The sequence below is a fragment of the Octopus bimaculoides genome, chromosome 13 (genome assembly GCF_046866305.1).
Source record: "Octopus bimaculoides isolate indiv1 chromosome 13, ASM4686630v1, whole genome shotgun sequence".
NCBI classification, from domain to species: Eukaryota; Metazoa; Mollusca; class Cephalopoda; order Octopoda; family Octopodidae; genus Octopus; species Octopus bimaculoides.
The window spans coordinates 62,634,661-62,653,212 of NC_142940.1; the positions used below are offsets into that span (position 1 = coordinate 62,634,661).

Here is an 18,552-nt window from a genome sequence, read left to right on the forward strand (position 1 = left end):
TATATAAAGGAAACAAAAGCTAATCAAATAAACTGCATTTGTTGTACTAATCATGTTCATTAATGGTTTTCCATTAGAAGCAACCCACTCTGTACATGCATACGCAACAATGAAACAAAAACAAAACTGATTTATGACCTAAATAATATATATATACATAATACCTGTGTGGGTATTACATAGCAGAGAGCTCTATAGCATGTTTGTTACGTTATATTATAAAAATGTATAGTTTAAGTTACAAATAGGGAGAGAATGTTATTGTAGTTCACACACACGCACACACACACATACATACGTACGAATACAAAGGCTAGAAAATTGGTAAAATATAGAGGTAAATAAATAAACAAATAGATATATAAATAAAGGAAATTACTCGTGGAAAATATTTCTGAACATATAAATACAATTTAAGTAAAGGAAGTTGTCAAACAAGATTTACAAGATACTTTTCTTATTGTCAATATATTTTTGAAATGTGTGTGTGTATGTGTGTGTAGTGTGTGTGTGTGTGTGTGTGTGGTGTCTGAGTATTTCTCTGTTTGTGATATTAAGTTGCTTTGAATAGATCAGTATGAATAGAAAACAAACAAGTGATGATTTAGAGGTTTTCAGAGAGGAGTTTCAACTTGACGCCATGTAAAAATAAGATGAAACGAAAGTACACTCCCACACACACACGCAATTTTTCTTTTACTGGTTTCACTCATTGTACCACAGCCATGTTATTCTGGTTATATTAATACCATTATTTTACCTGGTACTCATTGTGTCTTACTATCAAGAAGAGAAGGCAAAGCCAACCATCCTTCACATTCAATACTCCTGTCACACTACAACTGCGATGACAGAGACGTTGGTCTTCTGAAGAAAATCTCCCAGAGCACTCCTGATGTTAGTGGGACATCCCCGAGGCAAGTGGTGGAGATTAAGTATCTTGGGGTCATATTCGTGAGTGATAGGAGTTAGATAGGAGGAGGCAGAAGACTCTACCCCTACAACCCTTCCAGAAAGAGTGAATGACAAAAACGGGTGCATAGATGAATAAGCATCATATAGTCGTCTTTCACTTTGAGAGCAAGAGAAAGCTGTTGTTACAAAGAGAAATAATAATTCCAGTGACTTTCTCCATACTAATATGAATATTCTGCTTGTCTAACGCCAAAATATTAACCATTTACTGAATTATATACCAAGATCTATGCATTGAAGTAGGATTCTTATAATGATTTGTAAGTATTTACTTTTTATACATAAATAATCCTTTCTACTGGAAGCAGAAGCACAAGGCCTCAAATTTGGAGGAAAGGATTAAGTTGATTTTATCGACCCCAGTGCATTACTGGTACTTATTTAATTGACCCCCGAAAAGATGAAAGGCAAAGTCAACTTCAGCGGAATTTGAACTCAGAACATAGTGGCAGACAAAATACTGCTAAGCATTTTGCCCGATGGCAAACACTGTCTACTTTAGCCAGGGCAAGCATTGTCTACTACCTGGCAATGAGAAATAAAGTATCTTGATCAAGGACACAATGTGCTGCCAGGTATCGAACTCACGATCCTACAATCATGAGCCACATTCCCTAACCACTAAGCCACAAACCTTCATATATATACATATACATATATACATATATATATATATATATATATATATATATATCTATATATATATATATATATATATATATATATATATATATATATATATATATAGTTAAAAAAAACAATAACAAAAAAACAAAAAAACAACAAAGTGAGGACGTGATATGGATAGTATTATTGGACGCTCAGGAAAGGAAAGAGAGAGTGTATGACGTTTCGGGCGTAGCCCTTCGTCGGAAAGATGGAAAGTTCGGAGAATGGAAGAACGGAGAAAGAGGGAAATGGTACCGATGCCCACGAGGTTACATGATGAAAAAAAAAAAAAAATATATATATATATATATATGTGTGTGTGTGTATATATATATATATATATGCACATATATACACACACAAACGCATGCAAACATAAAGATATGTGTGCGCACACACACACACACATATCCTACTCCAATGCTCACCCACCATACCCACAAGCAAGAATGTATTCGTTAGCATGTCCCATGTTTTATTGACTGTTTCAGGTGCCTGTGCAGTGACAAGCAGACACAGACACTCCCCATCAGCCATCCCACCCTCGACACAGAAAAACATCCAGACTGTGAACAGCTGCGAGAAAAGTACAGACAACCCCCCACTCCCCATCCCCACCCATTACTAGCTTCAGTTCAGTAAACTGGAGCAAAGTGAAGCGGAGTAAATGAAGTACCTTGCTGAAGGTGCAGAAATCAAACCCTTGGTCTAGTGATCATCCAACCACTTCACATAGCCCCCCCACACACACACACACACGCAACATGTGTGTGCATGTGTATGTGAATGTGTGTGTGTATTTATCTCTTTGTGAAAATAAGATGATGGCAGTTGAGCAAATGGCTTCTACTTTAGCCCTGGGCCAATGAAAACCTTGTGAGTGGATTTGGTAGGCAGAAACTAAAAGAAGGTGTGGGGAGGAGGTCTGTAGACTGGTGTTGGTTTGTTTACATCTCTGTAACTTAGCAGTTCAGCAATAAGAATTTGATACAATAAGTACCAAACTTTAAAAAAATTAAGTCCTCAGTTTGATTTGTTTGACTAAAACCCCACTAAGGCAGTACTCCAGCATGGCCATAGTCTAGTGGCTGAATGCAGTAAAAGAGGAAAGATGTACTTTGTGTTTGTGCAACACACATACACACACACACACACACACACACACACACACACAATAATGAAGTGAATTACTTGATAATCAATGATATTTATCAATGATCTGCAATGGGTTATATAAGGCTTTCTATCAAAGTTGCTTTGAGTCTTATAGAAACAGCTAAGCGTGGTGAACTGAGGCAATGTTAATTGATCCAGCTGGGTTTGAACATAGAAGCTCAATGTGTATATGATCCAATGGAATCCATTTGGCCACTTTCACACACACACACAGACTGCTTACCTATTTCATACATTTGATTTATTGCACACATCCAAACACACACTTAATGACCCTATTCAAAATAAATCTACTGAAAGTCCATCTCTCTCTCTCTCTCACACACAAATACTTACATACAAAGCTTTATGATTGTATTGAACACAAAGCAGTGCATCTTCTCCCCACCCATTCACATACACAGATACATACAAGTACACACAACAGCTTTATGGCCCTGTTTTACACAGAGTGATGAATGTACAAACATAAATTCATACCCTATGACTCCAATCATTCTTACAATGATATAAGTTGTCTGTATTATCTTGGTAAAAGTCTGAATATCTGTCAATATGTTTCAATCGTTTTATGTATTTGTCAGGTTTCTTTTGCCAAGACGTTATTTCTGTATCAATGGACACATCACACTGAAATCACCAGTTGCCTTTCACCACCAGAGTTAAGTAATGTCAACCTGAGTTAAGACTTAGATGGCTGATCACTCTATTATGCTTTTACTTGTTTCAGTCATTTGATTGCAGCCATGCTGGAGCACCGCCTTGAAGGGTTTTAGTCGAACAAACTGACCCCAGGGCTTACATTTTTTAAGCCTAGTACTTATTCTATCAGTCTCTTTTGACGAACCACTAAGTTGTGGGGGTGTAAACACACCAATGCTGGTTGTCAAGTGGTAATGGGGGTGGACAAACACAGACTCATGCGAGCTTTCTTTTCAGGTACATGACACTGCTGTCTCCCATTTCAGGGTCTCATGGGCCCACACCTCCCACACTCTCAACGTCGGCACTCTGAAAGGTAGGTCTGGTGAGATTGTTGAGATGTTTGAACGGAGACATGTCGATATCTGCTGCCTCCAAGAAGTAAGGTGGCGAGGAGGTTCCACTAGGTTCCTCACAGGCAAAGAACACAGATACAAGATTTTCTGGGCAGGGAACACAGACGGGGTCAGGGGCGTGGGTATACTTCTTGTATATGGGTGGATAAGGTAATCGAGTGGAGAAATAGGAGGATAAGGTAATCGAGGTAGTCAGAGTATGCAAAAGAATACTTAAGATTAGATTAGTCCTTCACCATGTGTTAGCAACCATTATCTCGGCCTATGCCCCCCAGCCCGGGCTACCCAACGGACAGAAAGACCAATTTTATGACACCCTCTTGTAGACTACCTTGTTGACGAATGACAGTGATTTTCTCCTCCATGCTGGTCGTCTTCTGGGCAACCAGTTAGCCCTGATCCTGAAGTCACTAACTACTAGTCTATGTTGTGGGGTACATTCTTCACCTGAGAAGGTTTTGGCATTTACTGCTTTTTACTCTAAGCAAGAGGCCCTTTGTCACCAGCAGAGGTAAGAGCTCTCTGAACTTTGCCCAGGTTATTCTTATGGTAAACATACACTGTTGTAATGGTATCCAGTGGAAAGGTAGGTTTCAAACAAATATGTTCCTGAACCAAACTCAGAGAACAACAGAATCAGAAAAGGAAAAAGGAAAACCTAGTTCAACCTTCTCTTTAGAAAAGATGTAGAATGTCACATAGCCAGCGCTTCCCAGAAAATGCTCTGAAGCCAAAGAGGATCATCTATAAAACATGTTTGTTTGATTTGTGAGAAATATCAGCCAAATCTTTCTATTGTCTTTAAAGAATGAAATCTACAGGTCATGAGAGTATCTTCTACAATATATGAACTAATGCTAGAAGTTTGGTTTACTTTGCTTCTGCAATGCCTCACCATCTTAAATCCCAGTTCCTTATCCAACTCCCACTACCACCAGTCACTAGAAGGATATCTTGTTTGTGCAGAGGTAGCTAAAAACTTCCAACTTAATTTTTTTCCTTCCTCTCTTATTGCTGTAAGTTTAGCTGATTTAATCCCTCTTACAATCTTTATCCCTCTTGAATTTGGATTTCATTACTAAGGATTTCATCAGGGTACATGGCCAAGTTTTTAAGAGGCTCACTTTCCCAATTCTCATGCATGGCAACCTTGGGTAACCCTATGAATAAACCTGGGTACATTGAATAAACCTGGGTACATAGACACTGTAAGTGGATTGACAACTGTCAAAGGCCCAACTTTATTAAATCATGATATTACACCTTGTCTTCTTGCAGTCTACTTTAACAGGGCAAATGTTAGTGAGATCGTTCGGTCATTTACACAACAAACAACAAAAATGCAATTCGGTTGCCTGAACAGCAGGAATTCATTTGTTGAAAGTTACACAAGATCCATTCATTCACTGAAAATTTAAAAGAAAACAAATTCAAAACACACATGATGTTAACCTGAATATTTTTCCTTTTAAGCTCTATTACTTTTTCTTTCTTTCTTTTAATTTAAAAGTGAATTCATTAGTGTTGCATCACTGGCCCAAATAGTTAGATTGCCAAGTAATAAACTATGGAGTTGTTAATCCAAACTTAATCATCAAATATCATACAATATCAACCAATGGTTATGACAATGAACTGTGACTGATTCAATACATAATGATAAATACACTGGTGAAATGAGCTTAAATTCTCTGTAATAAGTTGTGGGGGTACTGTACAAATGATGAAAATTTTAGTAGTCTGCAGTCTTGCTAGACAGGTTAGAATATGTCTAATGTTTAATTAGTTTACTTATTTGAGGAATGAAAATTACTAATTGAAACTACACCTGCTTTGTGTTAATCTAAAGAAGTGTTGAATGCTGTAGAGCAAAAGATTAAAATCCAGGTGAGTCAAAAACACAATGTCACTGTAGATGCAAGTTCATTCCTCTTATATGCCATAAATATATTTGTGAAGGGGGGAAGAAATCATCACAATATCTCCTTCTCCTACTTCAGCTTAAATAGAAACCTCTTTGTGTCTGGGCAAAAGAAGACAACATTGAACGAAAGGAAAAGAAAATATTTAAAACTGACCCAAAGATAATATTTAAACATTTTTTTTACCAATCATTTATAAATGTCAATATGACACAACTACCATGGCTATTTATAAAATATTTGTCTAAACATTGTCCTACAACTTGTCATTATTTTCCCAAAATGAGAAATTACAGCTGATTTGTTGTGTACCAAGATCATTGATAGGACAATTCTGTTGACTTCTGCTTGTTTGGTTTTGCTGAAGTATTTAACAACAAAACCAAATTTTTAATATTCCTAGATATCTACATTCCGACTTCCTTGCCTCAGAAAATCAATTACATTAATCATCATTCTTTGATACAACTTTCACCATTGCATTTTCTTATTTCTGCTTAGAGATTATTCCAACACATAAATCTTACTTTGACTATAAACAGTAACAACACTCAATTGATATTGATTTTTTTCCTTTTTTTTTTTTCAGTTTCTTTTCTTTTCTTTTTAAAGACAAGGCCAAGAATTGATGTCTCTGAATTATTTAATCTCTAAACAATTCTTCCTGTGCCAACCCTATGTATTTTGCTTAGTGATTCATTTATTCAACTACTTCAATAAGTAATGGTGAAAGCGATGCTTTGCTGAAGACATCAGGAAACAATAAATACATGTTATTCTAAGTAATTAAACCCAGATCAGACTCTGGTGCAACTCCCCGACTTACCAGTTTTCAGTCAAACCATCCAACCCATGCCAGCATGGAAAACGGATGTTAAATGATGATGATGATGATGATGATGATGATGATGATGGTGGTGATTTATTCAAATCAGTGTCTGCAACTTGAATGTTACATACATGCTAAGGGTGCAGCTATGGCTAAAGGGATAGGCTTAGCTAAAGACACAGATGTGGCTGTGTGGTTAAGAAGCTTGCTTCTCGACCATGTGGTCTTGGGCTCAGTCCCACTGCACAGCACCTGGGGCAAGAATCTTCCACCACAACCCTGAGTCCACCAAAGCCTTGTGAGTGGATATAGTGGACAAAGACTGAAAAGAAGCCAGTAATATACACATACATATGTGTATGTGTGTGTGTGTGTGTGTGTGTGTGTGTGTGTGTACCAGGGACATGCTGCCTGGGTAGGTAAAGTAGGCAGTGCCTACTTTGAATAAAATAGATCAATCATAACATTTTCCTTTTATGGCAAAATATGCACCTAAGTCAATAAAATTATGAAGGTTACTCTCATTATTCTGCATAAAATACAAAATATTTTATTTTTTTATAGATTAGGTAGGCATAATTCTCTCCTGCTTTTCAATTTCAATATTAAAGCTAGGCATAGGACTGCTGTAGTACACATGCTGTGTACATTCCTACAACAATGTTTTATTTACGTACTATAAAGGCAGGAGTAAATCTGCCTACCCTGAGTAATTACTGGTGGCATGTGCCTGGTGTGTACTATTATCTAAACATCATGTGATGGTTGTAAACGAGCATCACTGTTATGCACATGAGGTTATTTGTATTCAGTCTTCTGTGAAAAACATGTCTAGCTACTGGAAAATACTATGTTGCTTGGAAACATGTTAGGGTTGGCAACTGGAAGCGCATCCAGAAATAGAAAAATCTGCATCAGAAAATTTCATCTGACCCATAGAAGCATGGAAAAGCAGATGTTAAACGATAGTGATGATGATGCTTCACATGTTGTACCCTCCAGCCTTCTTTAAGGATTTGTTGCATTTGGGAATGCTCTCAAGACCCTTTATATAAGCCAAACTACACCCATATTTGACTAAACAGTTTGTTCAGTTTCAAATTCCAAGAAAATTATCAAATACAGTAGGTACTTGAAGTGAAATGGAGGTTACAGTGATTGAAACAGTGTGACTATAACAACTGAAGCAAGGACATTAGTCTGAATAAACCTCTCTCAAATAATGGTAATTCCTCATTTTCAAAATCCAAGCAAAAATTATATCCAGCACTGTTCCCCATATTTGCCAGAAAAAAATCAAAACACTGTCAGTCATAGATAAATAGGGTTTTTTTTCATTCCCTCACCACATAATTATTTTAGATAACTTTTCAAGACCAGACAGATCGATAGTCATATTCTTCTAGCAGAACTGCAAGTTTATAACGGAAAATATGGGTAAAGAGGAAATTATAAAATTTTCCCAAGATCATTAGCGACTTACTACAAAACATGAGAGCAACATGCCATTGCAACAGTATTAGATTAATGGATTTAAGAAGATTAGTGTTTCAAACCAAAGGACTAATAAAGAAATATAAAAAACAAGTCCTTAATAAAAAGATTAAACTTGAACGCAATTGTGGTTTTAATATAACATGTTTGAAAGAAAAAACTGTTATATGTATGTATATATATATATATATATGTATGTATGTATGTATGTATGTATGTATGTATGTATGTATATATATATGTATATATCTGGATGCCCATCACCAAATGAATAATAACATATAATGGATAATTGATGGATAAATGAGCTGACAAATATCCATCATAAGTTATTATTCATTTGGTTATAATACACCAAGGGAATTTATGACTTGTCAGACACCCTAGAATATACCAACAACATACTATTCAAAGTAACACGTGATTTGGACCAGCCCCTTAGGTGCTAAATACTCATAGAGTTGATTTTCTCTGTGTACACAACTGAAATATCCTAATTTGGTACTCACCAACCATAAGCCGAAATCACAGAGATTATCCAACCCTACCTGATGCATATCTTTTCAAGTACCTGATTCTGTCTGAGTCCTTAATTTACTATATATATATCATCATCATCGTTTAACATCCGCTTTCCATGCTAGCATGGGTTGGACGATTTGACTGAGGACTGGTGAACCAGATGGCTACACCAGGCTCCAATCTGATCTGGCAGAGTTTCTACAGCTGGATGCCCTTCCTAATGCCAACCACTCCGAGATATATATATAAAATTTATTTGGAAGGGGATGCATGGCATTCAATCATATAATAATATAAATGATATATATATATATATATATATATATATATATATATATATATATATATATATGCATATATACATACGTATATGTACATACTTACATCTATACGTATACATATATATATATATATATGTACAGATGTAAGAATGTACATATACACTCATCAAAATCTTGTAATTTATAGCCTGTTCACTGATAGTCTTTTTCCGCATTATTACTGATAATCAATAATACACTAGCTGGAATTATGGAAATTCCACAGTTGTTGACTGTTAAGATCCAACAATTAATCCAATGTGTATTTGTACAAAGATACAAGATTTTGCTGAAATTATTTATCACCAGTGGATTGGCAGGTGAAAAAGGAAACAAAATTCAGTTATTTTACTTCTTTAACAGCCAATGATTCATAAATATTCTTTTCTACTCTAGGCACAAGGCCCAAGACTTCAAGCACCCAGGTTTGCCAAGCGGTCAACCATCTAAGTACTAACTAGGCTCAACATTGCTTAACTTTGGTGATCAGACGAGAACTGGTGTTTTCAATGTGATATGGCCATAAACAATGATTAATAAATATTACAATCATTCACACTGTAGTATCATTATAATAACACTGCAACTGCATCATTACATTGTTAATTATAATTATCATAAATTATACCATCAGCATTCTGTATATCTTACTTAATGTAGGTATTCTATAAAAAGCCACAAAACTGCAGTATTCATCTTAAGAAATGTTCTCATACAGATTGTATAGAGCTAAAAAATGCAGACGTGTATCAATAGCAGACGCAAAGCATCCTCGCTACTGACGACATGCAAAGACATAGAAATCACGATTTGGCAATTCTACCACAGCTGTTGGCTACTTTTTGTCTGCTAATGCTAATGCTACACCTCAATACTTTTTAGCACTATATATCCATGAGAGATGTTTTCTCAAGAAGAGTACTGTAGCACGGAATTTTGTCAGTGAACAGGTCGCGATCTGAAAGCGATGAAAATATTTTGACAAATTAAATTTAGATGTTGAAGTGAATCTAATGGTTTTTGTGTGTTTCTTAAATGGCTTATAAACACCTTCCACGCTGCAATTGTTTTCGTTCCAGCACACGATCTCAGATCAGGTCACTTGCTATACAAGTACATCGCCGTAATATATATATATATGCGTATATGTATATATATATATATATATATATATATATATATACAATGGGCTTCTTTTAGTTTCTGTCTACCAAATCCACTCACAAGGCTATAGTAGAAGCCTGAGGCCAATGTTCCACTGAACCTGGACTGAACCTGGAACCATGTGGTTGGGAAGTAAACTTCTTACCACAAAGCCACAGAGTATAAAAACTGCACCCCTCTGCCAAGCTATGTCAAGCCAGTGTGGTAGAGTAGACTTATCAAGCCAGTAGGATTTCAAGCTCCAGTTCACAACCTCCACAACAGACGAAGATTAGTGGAGAGAACATGCTGAGGCCCTCATCCTGCAGCAGAGTAAAACATGGATAATCCAATCCAATCTAATCCAATCCAATCCAATCCAATCCAATCCAATCCAATCCAACCCAATCCAATCCAATCCAATCCAATCCAATCCAATCCAATCCAATCCAATCCAATCCAATCCAATCCAATCCAATCCAATCCAATCCAATCCAATCCAATCCAATCCAATCCAATCCAATCCAATCCAATCCAATCCAATCTAATCTGGGTCACGTATATTGAGACAACATGACTTGCAGAAAATACCAATCTTTATTTTTGTATTTTACTTGTTTCAGTCACTAGACAGCAACCATGCTGGGGCACAACCTTCAAGAATCAGTTTTAGTCAAATGAACGACCCCAATATTTTTTTTTTAAACTTGGTATATTACATTAGTCTTTTTTGCTGAACTGCTACGGTGATGTAAACACACCAACACTGGTTGTCAGACCATAAAATTTAATTTCACAGAAGAAGGATTAATGCTTTGTTTTAGTCAACATTTGTAAATGATAGTACATTCATCTTTGCTGTCTTTGCTTGTCCGATGTTCACCACTGGAAAAGCAACATCAGCTAATTTTCTAGATGCAGACAAAGCAACATAAAATGCAACAGTTTATGACTAAATACTAGTTGTGGTAAGTAAATCACTACCTTACTAAATGTTCGACTCTGTGCCTCACTAATTGTCATTGTGAGTAATTTAGAAGTAAATTTAAATCACCAGGTGCCAGTTTAACTCTAGGCATTAATGCTCGCCTACCTGCCAAAGTACCACTTATTAGTGAACCTTCACTCTAATTATTATATAATCTTTTATCGTTAATGTTTTGCTCGTTTCAGCAACTGGACTGCAGCCATGCTGGAGCACTGCATGGAGAGTGGTGCTGAGCTGGTGGTTGTTGTGGTGTAATCTTACTAACAGTTATACTATAATGCTGGTTATTATCATGATGGACTCCCGTATGAGTGTCCAGCTTTTGTTGAATGACCTACACATATGGCTTGTTTATAGGGGTCAAATGTATGTGCCATGCATTAGCTCAATCCCTCCATCAAAATGATATTGCCTGTACAGGGGCACAAGTGTGCCAGATGTAAGATGTCAAAATGCTTGTGGAGCAATGTGAGATGAAGTGTTTTGCCCAAGAACACAATGCACAGTGTAATCCAGGAACTGAACCCATGGTCTAGCGATCGCGAGTGCAACACCCAAACCACTGGGTCACATACCAATAATGATATACTGTAAATGATGATTTCAAATTTTGGCAAAAAGCAAGCATTTTTGGAAGGAGAGGATAAGTCGATCACATCAACCCCAGTATTTACACTTATTTTATCGACCCCCGAAAGGATGAAAGGCAAAGTCAACTTTGGCAGCATTTGAACTCAGAACGCAAGGACAGACAAAATGTTGCTCAGCATTTTGCCTGGTGTACTAACAACTCTGCCAGCTCACTACCTTATATGGCATAAATAATAACAGCTGTGCTGCAGTGTTGGTGTTGGTGGTGGTGGTGGTGGTGGTGTTGGTGGTGGTGGTGGTGGTGGTGGTGGTGGCTGTGGTTACAGCAAAGTATCAATAAGAGCTCTGTGATATGACAGTAGCAATTATAGTGATACAATGTTAATAATAATGGCGTTGGCTGTAGTGTTAACTAATAATAATAGTTGTACTATGATGGGCTGTTGGTAATGGTTGTACAGGTAGAGTGTATATAGCAATCTCTCTGGGGTGGTTACACTGGTGTAGTCATGTGATGTAATAACTGAGGTGTGGTGAAAGCATTCAAAGTGTGGTAGTAGCAAATAGAGGTGTGGTGGCAGCAATGAAGATGCAGAAAGTAGCAATGAAAGTGTAACACTTGCGTAAGACATAAGGTGGTAGCAGTAGCAATACTGGGGTGTGGTGATAGCAATTGAGAAATGACGGAGCAGAAGTGTAACAATGTCAACAGGAAAACGAAGGTAGGAAGAGTAATAAAAAATCTCCGATAAGCAAACACAACACAAAAGGTGAAGCAGATAGCACAACGAACTACAAATCATCAATGACTAGTAAAAGCTTTAATGGAAAAAAAAAAGTGTCAAAAGTGACATTTAACAAGAAATAACAAACTCTTGTTTACCTGGATCTCCTAAACTAAATACCCTAATTAAAAAGCGGAATGTTGTTCAGACAGTTATGACTGATTGATATATATATATATATATATATATATATATATATATATATATATATATGCACTTTATTAAAAAGCGGCAAAAATATCACAGAAATCGTTACTCCAAGTTTCACGTTTCTGATGAACAGGAACGTGAAACTCTGAGTAACAGTTTTTGTGATATTTTTGCTGCTTTTTAATAAACCATATAACTCTACCTCTGGTATTCGAGTATTATTTTTCCACCTTGCTTCGTATTTATGTTCTTACTTCGGTAATATATATATATATATATATATATATATATATATGTAACTATAATATCACATATTATATTTACAGATAAATTCCTCTATTTACAAAATATCGAGGTCTCTTTCATTCTTTTGTTGTCTTGCCATTACTATCTATCTATCTATCTATCTATATCATCATCATCATCATCGTTTAACGTCCGCTTTCCATGCTAGCATGGGTTGGACGATTTGACTGAGGACTGGTGAAACCAGATGGCTACACCAGGCTCCAATCTGATTTGGCAGAGTTTCTACAGCTGGATGCCCTTCCTAACGCCAACCACTCCGAGAGTGTAGTGGGTGCTTTTACGTGTCACCTGCATGAAGGCCAGTCAGGTGGTACTGGCAACGGTCACGCTCAAGATGGTGCATTTCATGTGTCACCCGCACAAGAGCCAGTCCAAGGGCACTGGCAACGATCTCGCTCGAAAATCATATATATATATATATATATATATATATATATATGTGTGTGTGTGTGTGTGTGTGTGTATGTACCAAATCCGCTCACAGCCTCTATGGTCAGCCCATGGCTATAGTAGAAAACACTTGACCAAAGTGCCAAACTGTGGGACAAAAGTTGAAGTCATCTGGTTGGAAAACAAACTTCTGAACCACACAGAACAACCTTGCCTGCACCTATATATATATATATATATATATATATATATATATACACGCACACATCATATATATATATATATATTAATGACAATACATACATACACACGTGTGTGTGTGGTGTGTTTATATAACACAATTGTCCAAGGTGGAATAGTGGGACAGCATGACTGCAAAGCCAACACCTGAAGCACTTAACCATGATCTGTGAACAATAGCTTGTCACTGGTTACAAGTTTCTAATACACCAGCCATTGACTCATGGCACTTCTAACAGTGGAGAGTAACAATAATAAGGGAGTGTCACTAGAGCTTTGTTGTCTGAATGATATACATTAGCAAAAGACATACACATACACGCACAATACACACGCGCACACACACACACACACACTTGTATACATACATACACACCTCTTTCATTGTACATCATCATCATCATCATTTAATGTCCATATTCCATGCTGGCATGGGTTGGACAGTTTTAACATGAGGTGGGAAGCTACAGGGCAGCACAAGGTTCCATCTGTCTGTTTTGCATGCTTTCTACAGCTGGATGCCTTTACTGACACCAACCATGTTACCAAAAGAGCATCCGTCTATAGAGAATCTGTCTCAGTAAACCAATGCAAGCATGAAAACGTGAGTATTAAAAGGACAATGATGATGAGGATGTGAGTGTATGCATGTATTCCATGGCAGTCGACTTTGCCTTTCATTGTTTTGGGGTCGATAAATTAAGTACCAGTTGCATACTAGGTAAATCTAATCGACTGGCCCCACCTCCCCAAAAATTTCGGGTCTTGTGCATAGAGTAGAAAAGATTGTTTCACCAACATCTGTAGAAGATTCATCAGGCATGCAATGATACTGCTAAATCAAACTTTACTCCATAGAATATATACGACACATTGATTCTATTACAACCATTTCGCACACACTCACACACACATGCTATCACACATATACAAACACATGCAAGTTATGTGTCAATCTCTAAAGATATAGTACAAGACACTTGCTCAATATGGCTGCACAATAGAATTGATCTCAGAGCAACCTGGCTTCAAAACGGACGTTTTTAACCACACAGCTATCTAATACTGTAGTACACCTAAATCACACTGGCAATATTATTAATGATGTAAGCTTTATCTATACCAAAATAAATACAACAATTAACACACAGATAGTGTACCCTAGCAACAAACTGTGACGAGTTTGATTGCAGAATAAAAGCTGCCATTAACAATGAATATAATAAAAATTACAGCATTGTTATGACAACGTAAATCTCATGATTGTCGTCCATTGAAAAACAGCAGAAACAAAGTATAAGGCACTTGAGGAGCCTGTATGTGACCTCCCAAAATGCTAGAAATAAAAGCCAAATCTCCTGCAAAGCACACTCTTACTGTATTCAAAGGAAAAATAACAGATGCATTTGACAATGTAGTCCTGGTTTTGTAATTCCAAGTAAAAAGAAGTGATGATTTTAACTGGAAAGCTTGAGATTCTACCCCTGGACAATATGAGCTGACCAATGGCATAACAATATTCCTTTCAACTCTAGGCACAAGGCCCGAAATTTTGGGGGAGTGGGCCAATCAATTAGATCGACGCCAGTATGCAACTGGTACTTAATTTATCGACCCCCCAAAAGGATGAAAGGTAAATTTGACCTCAGCGGAATTTGAACTCAGAACATAAAGACAGATGAAATACCAGTAAGCATTTATATATATATTGTTATAATATAATAATAACAATGTTTTCTAGTCTAGGCACAAGGCCTGAAATTTGGGGGGAGTGGGACAGTTGATTAGATCAACCACAGTACGCAACTGGTACTTAATCTATCAACCCCATAAGGATGAAAGGCAAAGTTGACATTGGTGGAATTTGAACTCAGAACATAAATACACATATACTTTCTATTTCATTCTTTTATTCTTTTACTTGATTCAGTCATTTGACAGTGGCCATGCTGCAGCACTCAAATGATGTTTTTTATGTGCCACCTGCACAGGAGCCAGTCCAGGGGCACTGGCAACGACCTCGCTCAAATATATATATACCAGAATACACAAAGGGTGGAATGCTAACCAATGGGAATATATGGTAAAGAGCAAAGCAATGAGTCTAAATTCTATATTTTCAGGAAAAAAGAAGGCAGGATATAAGATGGAGAGGAAGAGAAAAGTGAAAGAAATATATTAAAACATCTCTGAAGTGGCTGTGTGGTAAGTAGCTTGCTTACCAATCACATGGTTCTGGGTTAAGTTCCACTGCGTGGTACCTTGGGCGAGTGTCTTCTACTACAGCCTCAAGCCATCCGAAGCCTTGTGAATGGATTTGGAAGCTGAAAGAAGCCCGTCATATATATATATATATATATATATATATATATATATATATATATATATATATATATATGTATATGTATGTATGTGTGTGTATATGTTTGTGTGTCTGTGTCCCCCCCCCCAACATCGCTTGACAACCGACACTGGTATGTTTACATCCCTGTAACTTAGCAGTTCGGCAAAAGACATAGATAGAATAAGTACTAGGCTTACAAACAATAAATCCTAGGTCGATTTTTTCGACTAAAGGCATTGCTCCAGCGTGGCCGCAGTTAAATGACTGAAACAAGTAAAAGAATAAGTGAAATAATGAAACATCTGGAAGACTCTGTTAATGCCTGGTGGTGTTTAAATAACATGAACGCTAAATACTGACTCTTTAGTAGTTAAACTAGCCATATCCTGCCCCAAATATTCCACCTGGTCCATGTATAAAGTGGCCACTTCTAGCCTTTCACACCTACCTGACAATGTCATTCAAAATATAAACAATCACATCATTGAAATAACAAAGCTACAACGTAATGAATGGGTAATTCAAAACAATGTGAATAAATATGTTACATTTGACAGAGTAATCTCAATGTTAAAGGGTTGAAATTTAATTATGAAATACTGTGATATTGCACTGAGATTAATAGCACACGAAACATGTGGTGTCACCAGTAAGCTCCAGTAACAAACCATGGTGGTTCACGTGTTAAAATGGTCCTCACAAGCCAACGCTATCTCTACTCATTCACCAACCAATTTACAGTATACTGGATGCATTTTGTCTGTGTACGTGTTCTGTAATTTTAGCAAAAAACATCCCTTCATCGTCATCATTTAACATCCCTTCTTCCAAGCTAGCATGGGTTGGACAATTCAACAGAAACCAATGTGCAAAACCATCTTTGTCTGACTACAAGAGACTACCATCAAGGCTGCACGTGTGTCTGTAGAAACCTCAGCCACTTGCATGCTAATCTCACAAGCAGACTGTTCCGTTGATCGGATCAACTGGAACCCTTGTCGATGTAACCGACGACGTGCCAGTTTTTAACGAACCCTTGGCATGGTTTCTACAGCTGGACACCCTTCTTAACACCAACTACTTTACGGAGAATATGGGTTGCTACTTCTTTTGTGAAGCCAACACTAATGAGGTCTATAAGTATTCATAAGACAAGCTCCCAATCCAATCCCCCCCCCCCACCGCCGTCAGCTGAGAAGGGTATAGTATTGAAGGATGTGAATGTATGACAGGGACTGACGCCTTGATGAAGAGGTGAATACACAGCTTCCTCATCTGTAGTGTAAAAATATTTCAACGAATGCACAGAATCCCGTTTACATGAAATGTACAAGTTTTTGTGCATTTCTGGGCCTTGCAAACCTTAAAACAGAAAAAAAAAATTGCTAAGAAAATAACTGTCATAAATTCGTGGAAGAGAGAGAGAATAAAAAGTTGTGCAGAGATACATGCAAAATGAAAGTCCAACAGACATACACATACACACACATTAGCAAATAATGTGTGCTCAAACAAATAGACAAACACCAACAGTCTTGGACATATATATGTACAAAACATGCATATATAGGTGGTGCTCCAGCATGGCCGCAATGTATAAATATATATATATATATATATCCGAGCGTCATACTAATATATACTTTTGTTATTTACACCACCTGTCCTCGTCTGTTGTTATTTTTTGTATATTCTCCCATATATATATATATATATATATATATATATATAGAGAGAGAGAGAGAGAGAGAGAGAGAGAGAGAGAGATACAATTAAAAGGCAATATATAGAAAAGGTGAGGCCATACTATTTGGAGTATAGCAAAGACACCAAGCTGACTGTCAGCAACTAACATGTGGACCATTTCCTGCTCTCTCTCTCTGACATCCAAACTGCTCTCAAACCCCTCCATCAGCATGAGAGACGTTCTTTTGGTGTTTGCCAAGTATGAAAATTATCAGATCCAGCATACCTACACGAGTGTGTCCCCATCCCATCCTGCTGATTTTGTTTGCTCCTAACTTTTAGAAAAATGGATATTATTTAATGAAATTTTCTATAAATATGCTTTAGATGGTGTAGATTCCGATTATATCGGAATTCGTTATGAAAATTTTTTTCTGGGGCTTGGGCGAGAAGTTTCAGAAAATTCAAGCGTGTCGGCTTTTGTGTTGTGTATCAGTAGGTATGAGTGCGACTCCAACTTTCTTTTTCTTTTTTTGCATATTAAATTCTAATATAATCGTAATCTATACACACTGAAAGGTATATGTAGAAAATTTCATAAGAAAATATCCATTTTTATGAAAGTCATGGGGAAACAAAGTCGGGGTAGGACACACTTGTGCAATTATGTCATCAGAGCTATGGATTGCTCTGACCAAATCGTGACGAATCTATTTTTAATGATTCTTTCTAATTTTAGTCCCAGGCCAGCAAATTTGAGAGCAGGGACAAGTGGATAACATCAACCCCCAACACTTATCTAGTAATTTTTTTTTCTTCTTTTAAACGAACCGTGAAGGCACGTGGCTTAGTGGTTACGGTAACGGCTCATGATGGAAAGGTCGTGAATTCGATTCCCGGTAGAGGTGTACCTGTATTTCAAAGGGCCAGCCTTGTCAAATTCCGAGTCACGCTGAATCTC

At 37.0% G+C, this 18,552-nt stretch overlaps 1 protein-coding gene and 1 pseudogene across 1 annotated transcript in view; both read right to left on the reverse strand.

Annotated features, from left to right (window-relative positions):
* LOC106882697 (PDZ domain-containing protein GIPC3) overlaps nucleotides 1–18,552 on the reverse strand; it is a 36,394-nt gene that overhangs the window by 14,636 nt on the left and 3,206 nt on the right. The window lies entirely within an intron of this gene.
* On the reverse strand, nucleotides 9,375–9,493 carry LOC128249342 (5S ribosomal RNA; annotated as a pseudogene).